The sequence below is a fragment of the Falco punctatus genome (assembly GCF_963210335.1).
Source record: "Falco punctatus genome assembly, chromosome: 9".
NCBI classification, from domain to species: Eukaryota; Metazoa; Chordata; class Aves; order Falconiformes; family Falconidae; genus Falco; species Falco punctatus.
The window spans coordinates 10,601,777-10,627,801 of record NC_137589.1 but is presented as its reverse complement, the minus strand read 5'-3'; the positions used below and the strand labels follow the sequence as shown (position 1 = coordinate 10,627,801).

Here is a 26,025-nt window from a genome sequence, read left to right as displayed (position 1 = left end):
GCCTTCTGCTAGGGGACCACCGGTAATGTCAGCATCCCCTATCGTACGACAAGACCTCCAGAGGACTGACCCCTCTGTCAGTACAGTGTGAATAATAACGCCAGGAACCACGATATGAGTAACATCGGAGCATTATCCTGAGCCTTTGGTGAGGTGCAGTGCTGCTGCCAGGCTCTGGACATGCAGGACATAACTGACCACGCACGGAGCTCTGCTAACACCTTTACCCGCACTGCTGTCCGCTCTGCTGCCATCCAGTTGCTTCAGTAATCAACTTCCTCACGGTAGGTTTGCTATTTCTAGACAAAAGTATCGGCGTAAAATAACTGAGGCCCTCCACACGTGACTCTCTCAGATGGGCTGAGGATATTATTCTTCCCGAGCTGATCACTCCTTCCCCCATTAGGAGTCTGTGAAAGTTAAAGCACTGTCTGCTCAGACTTGGGGAAACCAAACACAACTGAGAAAATGTACCTATGTGCATTTTTAAGTAAGCTGTCAGAAAGATCTTGCATTAAATTAAAAAAACAAAACAAAACAAAACTCTGTGGTGCCTAAGATGTTTAACAATAGCGAATTCTTTACAGCCTCAGTATCCTTTTTACCGTTATCTGATGCCTCAGATTATGAAACCCATAAACAACCAACAGATCAGCAATTCCTCTTTTATCTGAGCCAAGTGTTAAACAGCTACAGATTCAAAATTCAAAGTGAATATATTAACATTGCACAGTACCATGAGGTCCACACTTGAGAAGCAAAATTGGTAACAGGTCATAAAATGCAAGATAGGACCCTACCAATGTCAATAGCAACTAATTTAAGATACGACATGATGACACAAAAGGGAAATAAAGTAATTGTGAGGGGATGCAACAGGTACAAAGGATCCAGAGTTACGTAATTACTGAGTCAAAGACAACTGCAAACCTGAACTGATTAAGTTTTCTCTGAACCACATTTTTTCAATTTATTGATCTATTTTGTACAGGTTAAACCACCACAAATACCTCATAATTTTAAAAAATGACCACAGTCAGGAGGTTCATTTTTCTGGGCTGGCTGCATGCTGCTTGCCTTTCACTTGTGTATGATGTTTATATTATTTCCCAACTTTGTATTTTTCAGAAAAATGAAGCTGACTGCATGCTCAGCCCCAAAGAAATATTTGCAGATGTATAAAACATACCTCGGTGTATGTTCCTCTGCACATCTCACCTCAGTGCTTCCTTGTATGCACACGAGATTTAATATTCAGTAACTTAGCCGGCTATTCAAGGAAGGCATGGACTTGCATACCTTGTGCAAACCTTTTTAGTGTTAGGAATATGTTGAATGCGATATTGTTTGCAAAGAAAATCTCGATGAAAATCTGTCTTATGCAATGGGAATATAAACACGAAATTCTGCTTGTATATCCACGCCTCCCCTTTAAGGTACACTGCAAATTCACGCTTCAGTAAACTCTGGCTCTTTTTTTCTGACTCAGATAAATCGACGTTATGCCTCTACTCTTGCCAGATAGCTACAGGTTCCACTAAAGGCCTGCCAAATCCGTGCAGCAAAGGCTCCACATAACAGAAACATACAACTTGGAGGGTGAGAAGAGATTTTCATGCCTTTTCTGTCTCTCTGTACGTTTCCTCTTCAAACTCCTGTTACTCCCTTTTATTTCCTCTGTGTCTGTTAGCACCTCAGCTCAGCCTGCTTCCTGAGTGTTAGCAGTCCCAGGAGGCAGGACATTTTCCGACCAGCAAGGTACATATTGACAATCCAAATCCTCACAGCGTTCTGACTGTGAAGATTATACACACTGAAAATAGCAGGGTAGAGGGAGAAGGTTTGTCTTTCAGGATCAGCAGGATAGCAACCTATATTACCACACAATTGTTGACAGAGTAGTTGGGGGCCAAAATTTTCAAGGTATTGTAAAAGTGTTCAATTTACAGTGGATCTGTGTGCCTAAAGACATTTCAAAAGCTGGATCCTCAATCTTTAAAAGTATACAATACCAAAACAAGGTTAGTGGAAATTACATACCGTTTTTTAAAAACGTGACCCTTGCAAATGCTAGATACAAGATATACCAGATATCGAACCAGAGAGAAATTTGATCTTAGCCAAAAAGGGAATTCGCTTGTGTTCAGTTTTGAGTAACATCTACATCAGATTGCCACTCGTAGCCCGTACAATGACCTTTTTAAAATTCATTTTGAACAATTGGCATTATTTAAGCGGGAGAAAACTTCAGTCCAGGTGCTGCCTTTAAAGGAGTGCATTTGTACTACAGAAGGGAGGAAGATGGAAGCACCTCACAGGGCCATAGTTGTTATCCAAAAGAAAACAGAGCTCCTGTGTTATTTAAAAGGTATACAGCTCTCTCAGATATCAAAAGCAAGTTCTTTTCACAGAGAATTAACCTTAAAGAAAGAGCTCAATGTAAACTGGGGTGTCACGGTATGTTGCATATATGTAGAATTTGGGATAGAAATGTAAGAGTTTAATGAAGTTAATTACTGAAAAGGTTTTTTGTTTTGATTATGGAAAGAATGTGTGCTCCTAGTCCTGACTGGCAATGGAAAAGTATAGAAATGGCAAAGCAGTTATCACTGATGGCTAGAATAGGGAAGAATATTTTGTGGCATTTTGAAAAGGTTTTTCTTGTCCAGCAGGTTTTAGATGATACCAACTACAAAGTCCTTTGGACTTTAATCATTCCAGCAAAGGAGAGTAAGCCTGGAAGAGTTTAATGCCTAATTCTTAATCTAGTTTCTCTCTGTTCTAAGGATGCAGGGAAATGGCTATTTCAATCTAATAACTTTTCCATTTCTAAATTTTGCCTCTCAGGCAACAAAAGAAGTGTTCTTTTAGTCAGTCACAAAACGAGACTATGAAATGCAATAGCAGATCTTGGAGGGCGAATATTAAAGCTACCTTCTTCTCTGTACAGCCAGAGCTGCAGTCAAACATGTACAGTTCTGCTGACAGTGCCTTCACGATGGTTCCTAGTGACAGTGAGAAAAATAACGTAAGAAATATCTGTAGGCTTGTCATGTACTAATATCCTTTTGATAATGCAAACTGTTAATCCTAACACAGGTAAAGAGAAGAAAAGAAATTGCATTCTTATCTTAAAGAGTCCACATTGGCCAGATGAACACTTCAAGGTCATCCAGTATCGCTATAAACAAAACAAACCTATCGGCTCTATTATGTTGCTACAATCCCATCTGGCTAACAACATTTTCACCAAACATAACCAATTTATTTCTGTTTTAAGCTTTAATTAAGTATTATAGATTGAAGTGAAGTAATTAATAACTTTAAAGTACACTGACCCACAGAGAGCCAATACCTCAATCAGGTGAAGCCTGGGGAAAGGAAATGTATGAAATAAAATAAAACAATTCTGTCCCCTCAGTCTCTCCTAGTAAATCAAAGAAAGGAATTTTTATATTAATTGGCAATGAGTTTATGTCTAGTCTGACTGCTGACACAGTTAGCCATAATAATAAAAAACATTTTTGTGGGAAGTGAAAAATGCAGTTTGAATGTTAATAATGCCTTCATTTTCTGTCCTGATTGATTAGTTTAAATAAAATTCAAACAGCAATGTCCCTGCCCCAATTGCTTATCTTGGGAAAATCGCAGAAACTGAGTAACGTATGAGTTAGTAATGCATGTCAGCGACTGTCTGTATAGGGAGTTCCATTTCAGAGACAGTTCTCAAAAAAAACCCATAATGGTGATTAGGTGGGAAATCATTGCAGAACAAGTTTCAAATTCTGAGCATTTTTCCATTCCGCATTGCTTACATTCATCACAGATACAATTTGCTTAGCAAATACAGCATGGAAAAGGCTATTTAGTGCAACCTGGACAGTAAAATTAAAATTACTTGCTCTATGTCCTAAAAAAATTGAAGTATTCAGACCACATCTTAAAAGAATAAACAGATAGTATATTCTGACTCTTTCCCCCAAACCTACCATCATAACCTCAAACGAGAAAGCATATATATGAGTTAAATCTCTCCAAAATCTGACTCAGCTTGTTGATGCATGCAAAAGCCAATAATGGTGAACCAAGCCTGTGTATTAGGTTTGCATTTCATTATAACATTTTGTGTGCCATGTTTTTTAAACACATGAACCACACCTTTTAAAGATGTTTACATTTCTATTTTCCAAAGAGCTGAGGAAATATTCCATTATTTAAAGCAGTATTTTTAATCTTCTGAAACTGGAAACCTCAATTTCAATGTTTTCCTCATATGTTAAATGCGAATGACCACTCCCACAAAGTTCAGAGCATTAAACGTGTTCTTATACGTTTGTTAAAGGCCTCATTGGTCATTTGATTTCTTATTAATATAGAATAAAAAGAGCTGAATATCATCCATAACCCATTAATAATTCCGTGACATTTCCTGAGTCATTATTTCCATATAACAAATGTTTTCAAACACTGAAGCCTAAGAGGCAAAGTGAACCATTGGGTGTTTGCTGTTTAATCTCTCACAGGATCACAGCACGGTCAGGTCTGGAAGGGACCTCTGGAGATCACCTAGCCCACCCCCCTGCCAAAGCAGGCTCACCTGGAGCAGGCTGCACAGGGTGGTGTCCAGGCGGGTTTGAGTGTCTCCAGAGAAGGAGACCCCACAGCCTCTCTGGGCAGCCTGTTCCAGGGCTCCGTCACCCTTGGAGTAACAAAGTTTTTCCTCAAACAGAGAAGGAACTGCCTGTTTTGCAGTTTGTACCTGTCCCTCTATAGGAAGAAGTAGTTCTTCAAAATGTAACTACATCTGACAGAGATGTGCCCAGTAGGTTGGGAAAGAGGAGCCGAGCACGTAAAGTTTGGAAATTTCAAAAAGGAGGTAGATGCCCCAAAATAATAGCATTTGTACCTTGTAACTATGGAAATCAACCACTTGCTCTTCCTTAGGGTTAAATTATACAGCATGTAGAAACACCATAGATGAAAAATCTGAAAGAAAAAAAAATAATCTTCAGAAACTGAAACACGAATCATGGCATGCAGCAATTTGTAGATAAAGCCCCTCTTCCCATACAGGAAAACAGGAGTTTAAAGGGAAGCAATTCTTGTGAAAGACATGAAAACTGATAGATTATTTAAATTTCTCTTTACTGAAATCAGTCCTGGAAAGCAGATTATCAAATGTTTTGCCCACCCCCTCTCCTGGGGGCTAAGCACCAGCAGTAAGCTGCTGTGTGCTTGGAGTGTTGAATTATGACCTACTGCAGAAATAGTACATTTGGCATCACAACTTCATACGTTACAAATTGGCATCCCTGAACAAATATACAATTAAGTAGAGTTTTTCCAAATGAGTTCAGAGGAGATTTTGGATTAAGCAAAAATGATGAGTGATTTGTCTCTGACTTCCCTTGGAAATACACACACTATTTTCTAAGTGGTTCATGTTAACAACACTTAAAATACATCAAAGAACAGCCTTTTCACTTATTTATATGGATACTGTGGCATACTAGATGAGGAACAGGGGTGTTACTCACACAGCAGTAATTTTTTCAGTAGGCCAGTCTGGCCTGAGAAGAAGCTTAATGTCCTTACTGCTGAGCAGCTCCTGCATAATTCCTTTACTTGACCAAAAAAGTGATGATTTAGTTCCAGCATCCTCCCCCAGATAAATGAAAGGCTGGCCACTCTACCAGTTTTCCAAATCAGCATCACAGAACATTAGTCTTAGAAGGACAGACAAGAAACAAATGACTGTAGTCACAGAGGGTTGAGATGTGACAGACAAAAAGACCCCATCAGATTGATAGCAGGGAATGCTGATAAGCCACCACCATTTACAGTGAACATTTAGATTTACTTTTCCCGCTACAGGAGAGAAAAGTGTAGAAAACAGCACACGGTAGCAGTATCTTGCTGCATTGGCATTAAGATGATCAGCAAAATCCATGGACCTGGACCTTCAAGTGGCTGTACCACAGCATTGCTGCGGTTAAGCAGATAGAGTTGTGCTGTCTTCAGGCTTGCTAAGGAGTTGTCCTTGGAGCTGAATACCGCAGCTTTAGGAAAAGATGCAGTTAGCTTTAACATACGCCATTAACAAAGGCCAGTCAAGCTTTCTTACGTATGAGGCAAGTGTAAGTTCCAAAAATCAGGCAGCTAGGTGAAAACAGCAGGTTTGTAGCCGATTGTCACCAGACAACAGGAGTTAAAAATATTCCATGCTAACAGGGACACCATGAGCAAAACTATTCACACTACTAGAAGCAGAAAAACATTTTTAAATTATCCTAAAGTGCTTAATTCAGATTTCTGAAAGAAAGCGATAAAAAGTGTTCCAAGAAAGTTTCAAAAAACATCTTACAATATTATACAGACTCACAAAACAATGAAAGCTTCAATGCATTAAAGTTTGAATAGACTTAGGTATCCAGCAAAGGCAGGACAGCAAGAACAGTTTGATTCTTACTGACTTTCACGCAGAATTAATGTTTGATTCAGAAGTATTGCAGTATCAGAATCATTTCCAAAAATACATACCTGAAATTGTAGCTGGCCATTTTGTAATACTGTCATTTTACCTTAAATGTTTTATGCTTAATTGTTCTGAGCAATAAAAAAGACCCAACAACATTTTGGATCGGGTCTTACATAATAAAAGTACTGTGGAGAAAGCACAGCTTTTGGCTGACATTCAGAAGGCATCAGGACAGAAAGACTTCAGCCTGTAGTGCTCTCCGAGGCCACGGGCATTAAGGGATCCACAAGACTGACAAAGGTGCCAAGATGTATCCCTGGATCTGATCTCAGGCGTCTTACAGCAACACAGCCCTTTGCTTTCCCTCGTGCACTGAAGACTGCTTGCTAAAAGATTATTTTTTTTTCTTTTCTGGGTCAAGATCAATGTGTGAAATCCTGCAATCTTTAGAAAGTTACAATTCTATAAAAATGAGATATTAGATTAAATTGTTCTGAACATTTAAATGAGAGCAGCTGAAATTGCTTGTTCCATAATGAAGTGTCACTTTTCATTGTTTTTAATTAGAACAGCATTCCATTCCACTTTTTTCCCCACTACTGCAATATTCACAGTTTTAAAACGTAAAAATAGATTTACTGTAGAAACGTTAGCTGTTACGTTTTCATAAAAGTAAACACATTTAGTTTCTCTGCTTATAATTGATCTAGGTAACAGGGGGAGAAGGTACATTTTCTCTGTTAGGATCTGTAATACTTTGGGAATCAAACCAAGATACGTAGTCTCCAGATCACTGTTTCCCATGCTTATACTCTTTGTTTAATGACTCTAATTCTAACCTTTTTCCTTGGATTTTCTAGCTATCCATTTTAAACTTAAATGCTGTAATTACCAAAACCTCCAAGACTTCCTATGATGCAAGTGAATTTTATGGCATGTTAAGCAGTGGCTGATTTCTCATCTAATTTTGACAGTGGACTTGAAGAGTAGGGAAGCACTAGTGTTTACTCATATATTATAAAGCAGCGGGAGAACTGGAGGACAAGGACAAATCTTGTTATTCAGAGATAATTCAGTTTCTGGACCTAAACTTTTGTAGGCAGTTTTTACTAAAACATAAACAAACTAACAAACTAATTTTTAAAAATCCTTAACGTACGCCTTAGGGAAGGTCAAACCACCAGCTCCTGGAGTGCTGTCCAGACCAGTTCCAGCATGGGGTGGGATCCATGGGGCCAAGGTTCAAAGGCTTTGGGGTGCAATGGCAGGAAAAGAGCAATTGCTCACCTCAACATACATGCAGATGAAGTTATGGAGAAGCGGGGCAGCAGCTACAAAGACCTTAAGAGCTTTCTGATGGCGATTTCTAACAACTAGTTCAGGGGGCAGCAGTCATTTTAACAACTGTGTTGATTGACCCAAACCAGTCTCCAGCATTATTCTTATCCTTACATATTAAGAGACAGGAAAAACTCAGACATCAAATGCTTCCCAAAAATAAGAATCCAGAAGTTTAGCAAACTCTTAGGCCTTCCAGACCCTTGCATGAGGATAGATAAACACTTGAACTTCTCCAAAGGATTGCCCAAGAACTTCCTAGAAACCACCCTTCCCAGCAAAGCTAGAATTTTTACAGAAGCATTTATCTTTTGCATCTGGAATTACTATTTCAGCCCCACTCGGTGCTTGGAAAGCCTGAAAGCTACATCATTATCCCTACTCCGTTTTAGAAAGCTGAATAAATAGCCAGGTATGCAATGAATTATTTTCTTGAGGCATAGAGAGTGGGTGCTTAAAACTCTTACACCTCACCACATCCCTTCTTCAGTATAACCAATAACTCATTCATGCCTTCAGCACTCATAAGTGTAATGCAGTTATCCAGGACACATGCCAATATAATACTTATTGAATACACTTAAGAAGCTATGATGCACAAAATATTTCAAATCTGTTAAATTGAAATATTGTTTATCACATATAAAATACTTCTCTCTATACAGGCATTTAAATTCTACACAGATACAAAAAAATGTATTATTCTCTTGATAAACCCTGTGGAAATGAAGCCTTTCTTAACATGTTAGTTTTGTTTTGGTAGCAGGTTGCATTTCACACAAACAGGCCACATCAGTTCCATGCCTTTTTCTCTGAAGCAGTTATTGCTAAGAATTCGTTTGCAAAGTATTTGAACACAGTAAATAACTCAAGCAGGCTCTTGTCAACATGCATTAACACCTTTTACTGCTTCGTTTATAAGAGGCATTTTTCCTCTTTCCCTCCACAGCATTTGTATTGAAGTTCATTGTTCTACAAGTTGTATTGATGTTGCTGTGCAAAGTTCAGACTTAGCAAAGCTGCTTATCTGCATACTGCAATACTCTAAGTAGCCGCCTATTGATTTTTGCTTCTCCTTTAAAAGCATCATGGCTTCTTCCAATATTTTTCTTCAACACCCAATGAAGAGGACTGGAAGACAGTATGTAGTTTTTCAAAGAAACTCATAGTCTTAAGACTAGTTAATTCTTCATTAAGAGAAATACATTTCCTCGTGTTTCATGAAGAATATAAAACAAAACCAGTATCTTAAACAAAATCCCCTTCATTCATTAAAGGAATAAAAATTCAGGACATTGTGAATTAATATATCACACTTTAATCAATAACACATAAAAATAGTTGATTATTATTTTTTTTTTGACATTTAAGGAACTTGTAGAAGTACAGTAGCCTTACTACAACTTCTGGACACAAGCATTTTAAAAGGCACATATTAGAACCATTCAATTATGAAGACAGACAGCAGTATTTTTAGCAAGACCTTTCTAGCAAGCCATCTAAGATATATTACACATAGGTGCCCAGAGTCCTGTCATATATCTTGAGCATGGAAGATATGTCTGCAAGTGTGCTGTAGTTTCATGACAATTTCTCAAATTCTATTCATGGGTTTAATAATTTCCCCATTTTTATAAGATATCAGCTATTTTGGCCTTCAGAGTGCTGTCAATTTATTAAAAAGTTAATTTTAAAAAATGGCAGCATGGCTCTTAGCAGACAGAAATATCTAGAATTACGCTTTCTTTTAATGCTCATCTCAAAACTGATCAAAAAGACATGAATGTTCAGACAGAGGAACTCCAGTCTTTATGGCTTCTGAGAATTCTGTAGGTGGGCATTTTTCCAGCATATGACATTAACCTACTGTCTTTTTTCAGTTATGGGACAACTGCTCCTGATTTGATATCTTACAGCGCATTTATTACCTTCTGGTATACTAGACACCTTTTCACATTATAGGATACGCGCTGTGTTTGGTAACTTTCTGAAAGCTTTTAATCTGGTTGCTTGTTTCTGTTGGAAGACTAGATAAACTGCCAAAATTCTAATCTTGAGCACCACAAGGTGACTAGCTTTATCTAAAAAAAGACCAGTGGTGAACGTTACTAGCATTTTTTTCCCATCATCAGCGGGCAAAATTAAGGTCCTATATTCTGGTGACTGCATGATTCTGTTGTGATTTCTCTTTTGGCTAGTTTTTCAGTTTCTTGCATGCTTCTGAAAAAGAACTGTACAATTTGTTTGTAATGAAATCCAAAGCTGCTGACAGGTTTTATTATGGAACCTACATTTGGGCCCTTTAAAAACTTTCTCCATGATCCCAGACTGAGTGACTGTAAGCAGATTTATGATTTTTTGGGTAGAAATGATGCTGAAACTCAGAGGCTTTGTATCATTTACTGTGAAACCAGGCAAATCTTAGCAATTTTGGATGACTTTTGTTCTGTACTCTTCCGAAGGTTTTAACATGAAAGTCAAAGGAAGGCCAGGGAAAGTAAAAAGAGACAAAAGACCGCATGAATGTCTGGACACAAAGTGGCAGTTTTGCTTTTCCTGACAAACAGGAGAAGGATTTACACAGCTGGAATACTCAAGAGTTGCCAATACTATGCAGTTTGCAATTTTCACAGCATTTACTTTTGATTTTGGTTAAAGGGTATTTTTGCTCACGGTCTCCTGTTCATCTGCTTCAAATGACCTAAACAGTCACTGCATGCTTCTGTTATCAATGCGATGCACGGATTCCTTTTGCTTAAGTGCAGCGTGCTTACAGCCTAGACGAGCACACAGAAGTATATTACTATTTCAGATAGCTACAGAGCATTAAAGCTGCACTTTTCCCAGGCCCCTTCACCACTGATGTATAACCAGCCATGGAATTAAAATGCATGACACGGGAGATGAGATTTTTGAGGGCAGAAAGAGAATGGAGTGATCACACATTGTGGAGGCAAACACTGAAGAGAAAAGCTATGGGGCATAAAATGCAGGAGGAGTAGGAAGACAGCCATAAAGAGTACATGAGGCAGGAAAACTCTAGGAGTAGAAAAAGGAGTCTAATCAGGGTGGTGAGGATCATCACAGCTGATGATTGTGAAGAGATAAGTACTGCTAGAAAAGGCAAACTAGAAGGCTCAAAGGGTGATCCACAAGAATCTTGTCTTCAGCATGTACTTTAGAGGTGGCTGGCAAGAAGTTGCGTAGTATGCACACATAGTGTCATTTACATCAACTTAGATCTTATACTGTGACCAAGGTCTTAACGTGCCAACTAATTAGATGCTAGCTCTCATGAATGAGCAATGGTTTCAAATATTTTCTGATTCTCAGTAATATTCACTGCAGTGATACTGGATATTTTTCTCAGCTACGTATATGTCTAGTCTTCTGCTGGAATAGCTACACTAATATCCTGTTTCAAAGTGGAAGCAATTTACTATTCCTTTTCCATCAAAGTAGCAAACCTTATAGATAAATCTTTGAAGCAGTTTTTTCTCTATAAGCTCCTCCAATGGTTTAGTGTAAAAAACTGGGAATCTGTAAACATGTCTAATAGAGAACATTTTGATTTGTCCACAAAAAGTCTCATGGTCGCTTTGCATAGTATAAGTAAAGACAAATCAATCCGTTTTTTCTTAGCTACTTCTCTCTTCTGTTAAGTAGGGGCAATAATGTATTTCCCACCATTACTTCATTAGCCAAATCATGTCCGGTTTGATGAAGACATCTCAGATGACTACTATTGCTACTAGTAAAAGCACATAAATAAAAGTAATAATAACATAATGTTTGTTAAGGACTAAAAGATAGTACTGAGGTTATTTTAAAAGGTTGTTTTGTTAGACTTTAATGGATTAGCTTAATTTCTATGAATTGTTTGATCTCACAGGTTCATAAATGTTTCTCTGTTTAAAGGTGGATATGCAAGTCAAACGTTCCAAGTTTGTCAGCAGGGTATAATTCTTTGTTAACTTCTTAGTAATGTGGAGAGAATCCATCTGGAGATCAGACTTCTGACCCAGAAGCATTTTGTTTTTCACTTTCTAGGAGAACCAGAGTTTGCTCTGGAAGTGAAGTGGGTGGTGCTAGTTTTCAACTTCAACATTACCAGAAAGAAGAGAAAAAGAAAAAGCAAGTAAAACTGAAAAAAAAAAAAAAAAAAAAAAGACTAAACAGAGCCCTGAAGGTATATGCCAAACATGAAATGATCATAAAAAGCAACCCCCCATTCAACACTAATTTCTAAACATAATATTTTCTACTATAGTCCCCGTAACTACCAACTCGTGTGCATGTTGCTTTGGATTTGAAAGCACTTACCAGAGACTACTTTTTTTACAAGAATGAATCCTTGACTTTGCATGCACTCAGCTAGGGCAGCCAAAATAATCCCTTTAGCAAGAACTACCAGGACACGGGTCCATGACAAGCAATATCTAGTGTAGAAATCACAGAAAATAGTAAAGAAGGCAGTAGGCATCAGCATCCATACCAAGCTGTAAGTGTTCTTATTGACTGGATAATCAAAAGGTGAATTGCTCAGTAAGAACAGCAGTTAATCTATACAGCAGTGACAGGGAACTCAGTCTGATTTTAGGCATGGTTCTGTTGCAACATGAAAATTACAGATACTCTTTTTTTTTTGGGGGGGGGGAGGAGTTCTATTAACTCAGATAAACAAACTACACTGATGTAGAAAGCAAACCTAATTTGATTGTGGCACAAATACATAAATTTAGCTTTAGCTATTAGGTAAAAATTATTTAGAAATGGGTATTATTACAAAAATAGATCTTCTGGGTAATTTAATCTTAGCTCATGATTCTGTACTACTGAACAGTCTTATGCTGTTTTTCCCTCTCATCTCTACCTTTTGATTATGAACTTAATAAACTTCCAAAAATCTAAGAGACCCTGTATCTCAAGGACATTCTCAGCTTAAAATTACACAGGTCACTTTGAAATTAAGATACAGTTCCTTCACTTTTTTTGACTCATGTTTTTTCCAAACTACCACGTGATGACTCCTTTTATGATTACCTCACATATTAAATTATTGGGGCTTGCTTCAATTTTATTTTTTTAATTTTGCCTAGAATTCTAGGGTCACAATGATAATTCTATCACTGTGGAAACAAGCCTAGTTTCTGTAATAACATTTTTTCCCTTTGTACTGATTTTATCCAATATTGTGAAATCAGAACTGCCAACAATTAAAAGCACTGAAGCGTTTCAGATGAAGCACACACATTTTTAACAGAGCTTTTATTTTACAGTTTTGCTACTAGTGAAAAACCTTGTATTTCTGTGGTGTCACCCCATAGAAATAAGCTAACTTTTTAGTAAATATTCATTTATGGAAAAATAAACAAAAAAAATGCAGTTCAGAAGATTGAATACTTTTCAGGACTATGAAAAACACTGCAAGACAAATGAAACAAGGAAAATATTTCTACTGTCTCTGGCTTCATAAAGCCTAGTCCATTATTCAGAGGCACACAAAAGATGCTGAGACCACTTCTACGCACACATTATAGTAAATATTCAGTCCTTTTTGACTGCTTGCATTCTCGCTTCCATGTAAACAGTTTTTATTTCATCATAAATGAGAATCACCAAATTCTTATGGTTCATAACTGCAGCTTGATCAATACTACAATATAGTGTCATAAATGTAGACATTTTACATTGACTTAGTTAAACTATGCTTGGTATTTTACTGGAATATACTCCGCATAACCCTTGCCCCCATTTTAAGCAAGCACTGGAGAAATATTAAGTGAAAAGATTTTGAAACTGCGACTTCCTCTGGGTTCTCAGTTATGTCCACCAAGCCAAAAAGCATAATTACACATCTCTCTTGCCTTTTTTCTCATGCACAAACACATATATATGTATATTAGAATGTATTCAATTTAAAATGCTTCTATTAACTTGCTTTATCTATCCGATATGAACTTTTTCAGCACAGGAATCATGGCTTCTTATGTCTGCATACGGCTGCTGCCAAAAATCATGCATTATATATTGGCATAATATAAATGCACTATTATTATTGAAACCATCACAAGGAAAGAGTCTCTTATTTTTGCAACCAAATCTCAAGACAAGCATCAATTTGTGTTGCTACTGATTTTATCTGTTAGCACCCATAGACTTCATTGTTCCATGCAAACAAAATAAGAGGGTGGTGTATGCTCTTTCAAGATCCTATCTCCAAGGCAGCATTCAAGAAGCATATTCTTACAATTGTTAACACCCTAAGTAACAATCTGACCACAGGTGCATCCATACTTCTACATGAAACATCATGTAGATTCAGGAGTTACTAGGGTTGTATCAGTGTGACAGATATTTTTTTTTGGTGGAGAGAATGTATGGCTGTTTTAATTCTAGAATCATAAGACAAATTTGAAGTTGCCAGTTCTGCTCCATGGCAGCACTGTTAGTTAAGCAGCTTTAGATCCGATCAGCTATTTTGAACTTTCTCTTGGCTGCTGCTTGAAAAGAACAAGGGAGGACACAGTGAGGCAGAGGATACTTAAGATAAATCTTGCCTGGTGCGGTGGCTGAGGAAAGAGTTACACCACTTTATCACATACCCTTTGTACAATGTTAAAGCTAAATTAATTAAATAAATCAGTTGATGAAATCACCCTATAAATGTGACAGCACATCATAATTCACTGCAGCTGCAAGAGCAGGGAGCAGATGGAAAACACTGGATTTTTCTTTGAGCTGAAGTGCCATTTTGCTGGTCCCATTCTATTTCTTTTAAGATTACTACAAGCACATGTGTACAAAGGGCCTGATTCTGCAGCTGCTTCTTGTACAGTACTTCACTGTCAGGAAACCTTCCATGAAAACAAAGCAGCTGCAGAACTTGTACCTTTCACATTTCGTTCACTAACACCTGTGTTACACTGCTGGAAGTGAGGACAAAAGTTGGCTTTAAGTGTAAATGTAGTCCATTAAGAAGTTAAATGATCCTCCCTGTTGTCCTCTCATTATGCATTGTACATTAAACAGAGTTCTTTTAATAACGGAAATTGTATCCTCTGAAGTTCAGGCTTCAGTACGAACAAGCAATTTGGATTTGGCTCAGCACAGGTGGCACCCCAAACAGAAAACTACATGCTTTAAGGCTAGCTAGAACTGAAATGTTTTAATTCAACTTTACACCACACAAAGTGAACAAGGAGGAACGGAAAATACTAAATAAAAATCATTTTCAATAGTCAAGTATGTCGCAAAGGGAGATGGAAGGGGCTTGGAAATCGTTTCTGGCACAATTTATAGCTGTGCATAAGGTGAAGCTGCCAGCCAGGCTCCCGGGAGCAGGAGCCTGTGCAAGGGATTTACTGCACACAGTACTGCTCGCAGTAGCCCTGGCAGCTTGCTGGAAACTGCCAGAGCTGCTTTGCTCTGCGCTTCATTCTTTAAGTCATGACAGTGAGGTGGGAGAACGGGTGGGTGATAGGCAGCTCTTGGTCTATTTTCAGATTCCCAGGGGGAAAAAATGGCACAACGCAGAGCGATGTGCATTGTCCTCCACATGGGAAACCAGTGTGGATGCTGCTCCCTGGCCTGGGGGGACAGTAATGCTGAAGAATCAAACAGGGTTGGTTTGCAGCAACTTCTTGTCTCACCCAAAAAAGTGTACCAAAGGCAACACAAATCCTTCCACACACACTTTGCTGGGCTTGAGTTTGTGGGGTTTTTTTTCAATTCTCCCTCAAAATCAACATCAAGCTCTGATAAGCATTAAAAGGTAACATCCAAAATATCAGTCAGGAGGAAAAGGAGAACTAGGGAATCTGGAAAATGCCCATATCTAGGTGCCATGCTCTGACAAACGGGAATGATTCCTGCAGAGTACAGGCTGAGGCTCTAGAAGATTGGGACTCATCTCCACTTCTCACTTAAAGCTGCCCTTAGAAATGAGGATTAACAGTGGTAACATATTAAATGTTCTCACGAGTATCTGTGCAAACACAAACAACTAAAGACAATAAAAGACAAAGAAACCCACTCATTTTACTGAGAGCACTGCTTGATGGCATGGTATGCATGGACAGAGCTCAGGCTGCAGCAAGGAGAGACGGGCATTTCTTTTTCCGAGGTACCTGACCATGGTAACTATACTGTGCCTCCCAGTTTCCCAGTCTGCGTCCTCTGTTTATAGACAGAAACATGCAAAGAGAGGTTATGCATCTGTCCTGAGGTGAACACTAATTACAATCAGAGTCACTATTAAAATTTAAGAGTTTCCAGAAGACGGCCTCATAAAACAGGGTCAGTACAGAGGTGAAAAAGTTATGTGATGTTACTCTACCTTCACATTTCATCATCTACCATACTTTTAAACTTAATTCTGAAAGATTAAAGATTCTGTACACCCTTATACCTGCCACTCATTAGCTTATCATCCTTTCTTCCTTCTCTGTTATTTGTTAGGCATGTTTGAAATCTTAGACTTATAAAACCAATGCTTCAGCTCTTAAAGATAAGAATGAATTTTAACTAACACTAACATTACAACCTCAGAACTACAAACCCCAGATCTAGAACATTTGCTTTAACTTTAATTTTCAGATCTCATAAACCTGCTAGATAATTGCAACCTATTTGTATTGGAAGGTGAATAGTTATTTTGTTTCTCTTTAGTTGTGGTAGTCAACATCCTATTTGCGAAGATCATAGTACATTCAAGAGAAAGTGAATCTGCTTAACAAAACCATCTGTTATGTGGTCTAGATAAAAGACTTTAGTAATTGCTTCTATAAGAGAATTTTAATCTGTATCTGTTTTGAAAAATGCAATAACAAATTTCTTTTCTGGTCTTTTTTTTTTTTAATGGGGAGTGGAGACTAATGCTAGTTTTTATTTGAAGCAACAACATGAAAATAAGGGTTGTGATTGAAATGATTCACACCGACATGTTGAAATAATACACTTTCATGTTCTGAGAATGATTACAAAGGTTTTGAAATGAAACCTTTGGGGTGAGGTATGACTGAGAGGGAAGAGGACAGATGTTCTGTAATTAGAGAATGAACAGAAACAGTTGTTTCCAAGAGTTCTCCTTTTCAGCCACTAACCAGCGAGTAGGAAGGCACACAGGCATGGACTAAGGAGGTGACGAATTTAATGAAGTGGGGTTTTGTTGCTGTTGGGTTGGGTTTAGGTTGGGGGGTTTTAGGCATGGTGTGGAGGAGTTTGTTTTGTTTTGGGGGTTTTGGCTGGTTTTTTCTACTATTCTCTATTTTAAAATGTCAATTAAAATGTTGATTATGTGTTTGGAAAAACCCCGCAACTTTTTCAAAATACCCTTGTTCTTAGTACAAGCATATAATATTCAAATAGGTCAAATGTGGTCCTCAATGCAATATGCTCTTAGTGTCCAGCTCACAATTTGGTTAAAAAAATAAATATTTAAATACAGAGCAGACTTCTGATCGTGGCCTCCTAAAATTAAACTTGAGATCACACCATTGGTACAGACTACATTACTCTGGAGACACAATATGGAATAGCTCAGCGTGTGCTGATATTGTTATTCAATAAATTACAGTATCATGGCACAAAGCCTTAAGGTGCTTGAGTGAAGCAAAAAAAATAACCTGACTCAGATGAGTGCTGTGTGGATATACCAACAATGCACGCACATTCAAAACAACGCAGTTAATAGCTGACCTATCTATGTGCCAAGCCATTTCACATTGATTTGTGGGGTCAGAAGTAGAGATCATAATAATAAAACCAAAAAGAACAATAAAAATAATACCACATATGATTAATAAAGTCATCACCTTCAAGAAAAAAAAAAAAAAAAAAAAAGCAGCAAAAATAGATGTGCTGCCATTAGAGATGAGTCCAAGCAGCCTAACTTAGGTATATGGTCAAGACTAGTCCTCAAAATGCACCAGTGAAAGAACAAGGAGATTCAGATTTGACTGTCTGGGTTATAGTAATCTCTAAATTACGTTGTTAACAACTGCCATTCAGCATGTGAGAGAAAGTTTTGCACACAAAAAACATTACTTTCCCATGTAGATTTATCACAGGAAAAAAAAGAAAAAAAAGAAAAATTCACAGCCAGCTGTGACTGTAGGATCCCAGGAGCAGTTGCTCATTTTTAACTTTCTGTCCCTCTCTAGTCTACACTATGACATAATAATACATCCATTGATGACAGTAGATTTCAGAAATGGATAAACTACCTAAAGAACAGGGGGGATAAATTCCTTTTATCATGTTTCAATGGTGATTTTATCCAAGATCAGTAGGTGATACAAGATCTTTTCCTCTAAACCTTTCAGTTGCTTATGCTGCCATTGTGGCACATGGTAATCATAGAGCACTGTGTCTTCATTTTACAAGAGTACTGAAAAAATAACCACATTGAACTGATAAATCCTGTGCGTTGCTCTTGTTCCAGAGCAGCCCTTCTACTCTGGTGTAGGAAAGCTTTATAGTAGGCTTCTGTCATCATTCATAATATTGATTTTAGGGTTTTTAAATACCTAATCCAACAGTTATGAATTAAGCAAAGAACACTGCATCGGATTCGTGAACTGTCTTAATACGATGAGTAGATATATATATATATATATAAGTGCTCTAAGCTTTACACAATACAGCTTGAACTCCTCACCTATCATTGCTAGAAACACTATCTTATTAACATTACATACGTCTACTCATCATTATGACAGAAAAACAACATGATCATATTTACAGCAAGAGTCACAGCTGTGGGTGTCCCTTACAAAATGAAATTAGTTTTGATTTTGTGTCATGACAATGTTCATTAACAACATGTACTCTAAAAGGGCGAGATCAGACAGATCCATGAATCATTGCAACAACACAAAATGAGTATCTTAGAGTCCACACGCCTCTCTCCTCTAGCTGACTTCTCACATACGTTAGATGGTCTTCATGTAAATACTGCTGGAATTTGACTCTCTCTGCCCTTCAAGGCAGTAACATAGGGAACACAAGGATGATACACTAAACACATGTAGTCAACCATCAGCAAAGGCTCAGCTGGCCCTGTTGGCCACGTGAATAGAAGTGCTACCTGGATGGATAATATGATAAAACCTAAAAACAGGCAAAAAAACTTGCACATGGTCCTGTGCCTCTCCATTTCTTTGAACTCCTGCTAGCAATAATTCTACTTTTGGAAAGCAGCTAGCTCTGAGAACGACCTTAGCTGAATTTGCAATACAAGTTTAAAATGCTTTATTTCAGAAAACAATTTCAACATTTTCTGAAAAGCTTACACCTGAAAATAAAGTTTCCCAAGTTACAAAATATTTGAGGCAAGAAGCAGTTTTCTTCTGCATCTGCAAAATGACCAATAAAGTCCTGGAAAATGGGTAAATAATAACAACTAGTATCATTTCTTAACTTCTCAAGCAAAATTTGAACATTTTAAAATCCAGCAAATCTACTTATCTATGTGATACTGCAATAACAAAAATTATGTAATTTATAAATAGCATAAATTTCTATGTGAACCAGCAATACTGGAAACACTGAGACAATAATAAAACTAATCTTTTTAGAAGCACTGAAGGCTATAGGGTAGAGATATGCACAGATAAGTTTCAGTTTAGTTGCATATTAAAAAAAGTTTTAAAAAAAGTTTAAAAAAATTTCTAGATTTTTCTAGGTAATTGCTGCTGAGAATGCAGAATATTTACAGGACTAACAGTTTCAAAACACATGTGCTCAAGTATTCAAAAGTAGGGGAATTCATAAGAGACAGTAGGAAAAGCCATGTGTGCTTATTATGGTCTGATTCACTGTTTAATTCTTACCAAAATAACAACACAGTTAATTAGTTTCCTTCTACATCAACAGACTCTTCAAACCACCAGGTAAGTTAGAGTTCTAATTTGTTTCTCATAGTCTCAGAGGCAACTGTAAAGTCTTTAACTGTTCTTTATTCTCAAATCTGTGTAAAAGTCAACAGGAATGATCTGCGATATCTTTAGTGAGGTTGATAGAAAACCTCTCATTTTAAATATCCTGTGTAATAACCATTACTAAAACTAAACATGTAGTAAACCTGTTTTATTTTCCTTGAGAGACAGACACCACTAAATAGCAGTCTGTGAAATGTATGTACATATCTATACCTATCAAAACATCTATTTCTCAAAATATGTATAGCTTAAAAAAGAAAACCTATCATTAAGATTTATTAATTCAATTTTATGCTGAAAAAGAACAAAAATGCTGAACTTTGTATGCTAAAAGGTTTTGGTAGAAGACCGGTGTGTAGTACAAAAGACAATCTCCCAAAATTAAAGAGGATTGCAAACATAAAAATGCAGTCAGCATCCAACAAGCCATCACTTCCCCCTCTGTAAGCAGAGATGGTAATATCACCCTTTCTGAACGGCTAATGTTCGCTTCATACTGAAGACAAGAAGCTTCATGCAAGAGTTCATTGCTAGTGCTCAGCAGGAGTGGATGGACTAAACAAGAAGGTAGCTGCGCTGAAAGGTTGTGCTGTCCCAGTCCAGCCGCCTTATTTCATACATTCTTGTGGCAAATGAGGCAGAATAATCCAGTCAGAGGGGGAGAAACTACTTCAAGCAGTCATGCTGCAGGCTCTGACAAACTGGTCAGAGCCACTAGGAAACCTCCCAGTAGGAAATATAATACTAGCACAGGAATACCCTTCAAAAAGAGGGAAGAATGACGAAAGAGCAATATATGACAGTCTCTGGGGCTGTTTCATATATGTGCTATGAAGTCAATTGATATTTATAAGCATAATATAAAAGTAAATGGGGAGAGCATTAGACTTCTCCTAAGGATGTAGTTGCATGTTCCTTTATCTTGGTAACAATGAACGTTAAATAGGTCTCGACGCTCTTTCTTGTCTTGCCAAGTGTTCATTTCTACCATCCAGAATTATAATGCAAAATACTTCTTGGTGCTAGCCTCTGAAAAGCATTTATGTAAACAACTGCATATGTATACATGCTCACACATAGCACTGCATGACACAAAAGAGAAACTACTAAAATTATTTTAAAAGGTAAAACTACCCTTCACCAGTAGGAAATATGTTTTTTTTAAAAAAAAAAAAATCTCAAATACAAAACAGTACCCAGCAAAAAAACAAAGAATGCTTTCAATTTAACAATGGTTAAGGGTAATTTTTTGGAAGATAATCTAAAAATACATGGCTAGCTTCCTCTGACAGGCTACTTTTTCAATTTCACACATTATGTGAGCTTGTGGATCAATAGCTCAGAAATTTTCCTGTTCACTCTAGTCAATTGTGCCCTGCAGTCTTGTGATGCTATGGCTGGGCAGGCACCCAATTCCCAGCTTGCCACTTCCCTGACAGATGTTATTTCCAGGGATGCTGATAGCTTCTGAAGAAAATGCCAAATTAAGAGAACTCGGTAGAGGCCATCTTGCCCAAAACTGGTTTGACAGAAGGAACTAGAAACCAAAGTGATCCAGCGGTCAATCCATTACTCAGCAAGCACCTGAGAGAAGAGAGGAACGCTTTCCCAGCAGCCAACATGCATCCTACAGAGCTCAGGTCCTATGAGGTGCACCACAGGAGCAACACCTCACCCCTCCTTGGAGCCACGGATCACTCCCCAGCCCAAAGATTATTTAAACTGAGAGGATCTCGGGGGAAAATTACAGCTTCTTTCTTGCTCCAGATAGCTGTGCCAAAGCAGGAAGCCTCGGACTGGGATCCTGAAAGCGCATGAGGCTTTGAGGTAAAAGATGAGTACTTGTAACATGTGTGACATAACCCAGGTAGGTGGCTCCTTGTCACTGGTGCTTCAGTGCCTTATACCACCATGTGTGCAAATCACCGATAAATAAAAGCAATAAGGATAAAATAAGGTACAAACTCTGAAGAAATAAATAAAAAACAGCTCATATAAAGAACCGAATAAAACTATATCATATACCTCTAACCTGAACTGCACTCATGGGCCAAACACGTTTAGGATTTTTTTCCCTTTTGTTCAATTCACCATGAATTAGACTTTGACTTTAAAGTAACCAAGACTGTCATGGCAACTGATTGGCATTCAACTGATTTTTTAAAATTGGTACATAAATTATTTGGGTGTCCTTTCACTAAATGACCTGAAAGACATTGTCATCACTTTCCTTCTGATGAATCATCTCAAGTTCAAGAGGAAAAGCTTTCAGGAGTTTGTCTTCTCTGTGACATCAATGAGAGAAGGAAAGGCAATTTTCCAAAAGAGGAGGTGGAGCAAAATCTCTAGCATGCAAATACCTGGAAGCGTGTATTCATGATGGATTACATACTGAGGAACAGCCACAATTGGTAATTTTAAATCCAGAATAAGAGTCCACAGTCTAAAACACTTTGTCCCTGACACCACTGTAAACCTTACTGCATTAAGATAATCTATCAAACAGACTGTCACCGGCAAGTCACTGAAGGTACGGCACACAAATGCAGCAGCAAGGTCCTGAATGGTGGCAGCAGAGACAACACAACAGCTGGGTTTAGAGATACAACCACTTACAGGCTCTTGAAAATGTCTTTCAGACTCTGCCCAGCTCTTTATAAGGGCACACCGTGTGTGCAAGTTGAGTCTTTTTTTCTGCTGAGGTGACTACTACGTTTGCCAGCTTGCAAAGATGCAGCAAAATTGATTTTAGGTTCATGCTTAATGGCTGTGACGCAAGCAGCACCTGCACACCGCGGGGCACAGCTCCCCCAGCACTGACCTTTAGCCATGGCGCTCACGGCTCTCAATGCATCTCAGCAACCTACTATTTTCTGAAATGGATTATTAGATGATTACTATGGAAATATACAGGACACTAGCAGAATATTAGCATAATAAAATATAAACCAATAAATACAGCAGTTCCTTCTGGAAATATACTTTCCAGTCAGGCAACTATATAGCAATACAAACAAAACAAAACATAGGCAGTCTCTACTCCTTTTTGCATATTTAACATTTGAATCTGCTGGAAAAATACATTAGTGTGTTTAGATTTGGGGGTTTTCATATGGTTAGGTTCTTTCCTAAAATATTTCCAGCTTGCTTTCCTCCCCACACCACCACTCCCCTGCCCCCGCTTTAGGTTCATAGCTCTTATTTCTCCCTGACAGACTACTAGCTGAATATCAAACAATCAGTGTTGATTAAGTTTATAAAAATGGAGTTCCTCATCTTCTAATCAATATTTTTGTTGAATTGTAACACTATAAATTTTCTTGTCCATTTACTTTATTCCCCTTCCCATACGAGCTAACCCTTCCCAACTAGTAGTTAGGAATGTAACCTATTCATACATTAAAATGATCTATTACCCAAATCCCCAGCGTGCTGTTTTCTGTAATAGACATTTAAGCACCATACCTTGTATGCACACACAAATGCACATGAATGGATACATCACTGAAATCTTTTTGAGGTTTACCCCATGGAAACTACATGTATTGCTTAATCCCTCCCAAAATACTGACCTTTAATTAACCCAAGTCACAAATAAACATGTAAAACTGTATTTAAATCACTTTCTTCTGAAATAAAGATGCTCTTAAAATTGCCCCAACATCCCAAAGCCTGGAAGAAGTACTGCAGAAACAAAGGAATGAGTGAATATTCGCGTACTGCAGCAACTTTTTTCTGAATAGTATACATTATATTTCTGTCTTTATGCTGGTTCCAGCATTATTCAAGTTACAATACAGAATGAAACTTTATAAAACTTCACCCATCTTGGCTCGGTTGTATTCAGCTGTGACATGACATGGGAATGCTACAGAACTGACTACATTGCTATTTTCCCAGAAATGTGTGTCACACGAGGCACTAAAACTTCATCTGCTCTCCCTATTTCTCCCTCTACCATGTAAATGAACTCCGGTCCATATTAAGTATCACCAAGCTTTCTTACAAATGCAGGATTTCAATTGTGCCCACAGTAGCATGCCTGTGCACTGTGAAGTGTGTGACAGCTAATGACATATCTATTCTTGAATACTGTGACAAGTACATCAACAGGCCACCAGTTTTAGCACATGCTTAACTGAACAAAGATTGATTCACCAAATGTCTTTTGTCCTATGTTAAACCTACTCTTTAAAGGTGCTTATACTGCTGTCTTCATCGCCACATCTGCCCAATGCCATGACCTCTGCAGCTATGTCAGGAAGTTATATCGACTCTTCTTCTGAGTGTGCTTTAATATCCGTATATTTTTTAAAAAATAAAAATAAGGATTTATGTTGCACAGCTACAATACAAACAGCTTCTCATGAAAAAAAAAAAAAAAAAAAAAAAAAAAAAAGAAAGAAAACCAGTGGGTAAATACTACCTTTTATGTTGACTGCATTTGATTCAGTGACCTGTACTATATGGGCTAAGGACCCCCCGGATGGAGGGCCAAGAGTCAAAGGGATAAGCTGTGGCAGAAAACCCTACCAGCTGCCACGCTGTTTTTGACCTACAAGCAATGTGCTACTCTACTAGGATATCACTACAGAGAAGACACTGTTGTTACACTTATCAGAAACCTCATAGCTTTCCTCTGCCATCAAAGCCTTCTCACATCACATCAGCAGAGTAGTTGGGAGGAACAAGCAAGGAGGAGTTCAAGTCTGTGCAATAATATCAATATCAGGATTAAGAGGTTAAAGTTTGAGCACTCTGGTACCCATTATCTCTTCAATTATGTGGAATACACTCATTCAGTCCTCACAGAGGACAAAATACTGGGGGGATCTTGATAGGTTTTGATCACTTCTCGTGTGTACACAATAAATCAACAACTGCTCAGTTAATATACACAGAACAGTACAAGGAATATGTTGGAAATATGCAGAATAGTGTTTACATGACTTAGAGAAAATCATGATCGACTTTTACAGAGGAGATGTTTAGCTTAGCACTTGATTATTCTCAGTTTAGAGTACTGAGTATTAAGATTAATTCACACCCAACTAACTATAATTTTCAAAATTACAGAGTACTACCACATGAGAAAGTGCCATATTTCATGTCTATGGATGAAGAAAATGCTCTGAAACTCATACAATACTAAAACTCTTATCACAGACCTCAGTCTTAAATGTCTGCAACATTTACGATACCAGAGTAAATGTAGCCACTCCTAAACAGAAGTTATTGCAAGGAATGTTTTATAACACATAGAGAAGCACTCTTAATTGATATCCTCATAAAGCCTTTAAAACAAGTGGTGGTGGTAGGCACAGAATCAGGTACCTTCAAATATAATGTGAAAAGTTTTCACATGCTTTACCGTGCATACTATCCATCTGCCTGACTTCAGCTTGTGAAGCTTGTTATATCCTCAGATTAACTTATCAAGTAATTATATCTCAGATTAAGATATCTGGGTGGAAAGACACCTGATTCTGCTTCCAGCTTCTCCATTAAGTTTTCTGTCATCATTGGCCTATTATTGAGATGGGATTTGTAACAGAGCCTAAAGGAATTCCACAGGGAAATTCCAGTGAAATTCTCTGACAAAAGAGCATCTCACTTCTTTACATTTCAAAAGTCTCAACCATAATATTCCACGGCATCAGTTTCACCATCTGCAGAATAATTTAGTTCTGAGACTCACAAGACTCGTGTGACAGAATTAATATTCAATATTGACTTCCACGTTTTATCCTAGGAAGAGTATAACACAGTTGGATGAAAAAGTACACGTATTTGAATACATATGTGAATAAAATTATTCTTAACTCTAACAGATCTATTTCAGCATATATTTAGAAATCTACTACAAAAGATTATTATCTCCCTAGTGCATTTCACTGGTGTCTAAAGGAGTTCAGCCCATTAGGATATGAAGCTCACTTTTGCTAATGAAAACACAATATATCTTTCAAATGTTTCTCGTCTTGGCCATGGGAAATGGTAGAAGAGGCACACAAAGAGACACCAGAGAGGTGAAGCTGGTCATGTTGCTGATCTCCCACGAGCAGCAGTCTGCTTCAAACTGAAGAGCTGCCTGTAAAGCGCTCATTAGCAGTCAAGTACTCTCTCTATCCATGTACAGAAAACTTACATTGCTGTGCCCTTATATACACATACAGTACATATATTCCATATAAATGACAGCTAGTCACAGTTAGACATACAAAACTCAGAAAAAAAATAAAAATATGCCGAGTTGTGTGTTAAAAA

The 26,025-nt window shown here is 37.7% G+C and overlaps 1 protein-coding gene across 5 annotated transcripts in view; it reads right to left on the bottom strand.

Annotated features, from left to right (window-relative positions):
• RET (ret proto-oncogene) overlaps positions 1-26,025 on the bottom strand; it is a 200,944-nt gene that overhangs the window by 110,284 nt on the left and 64,635 nt on the right. For 4 of the 5 annotated variants that reach the window (XM_080400872.1, XM_080400873.1, XM_080400875.1 and 1 more), the window contains one exon: positions 1-4,986. This exon is cut by the window's left edge. The gene's annotated coding sequence lies outside the window, so the exon portion shown is untranslated. The other variant, XM_080400876.1, reaches the window with a different exon arrangement.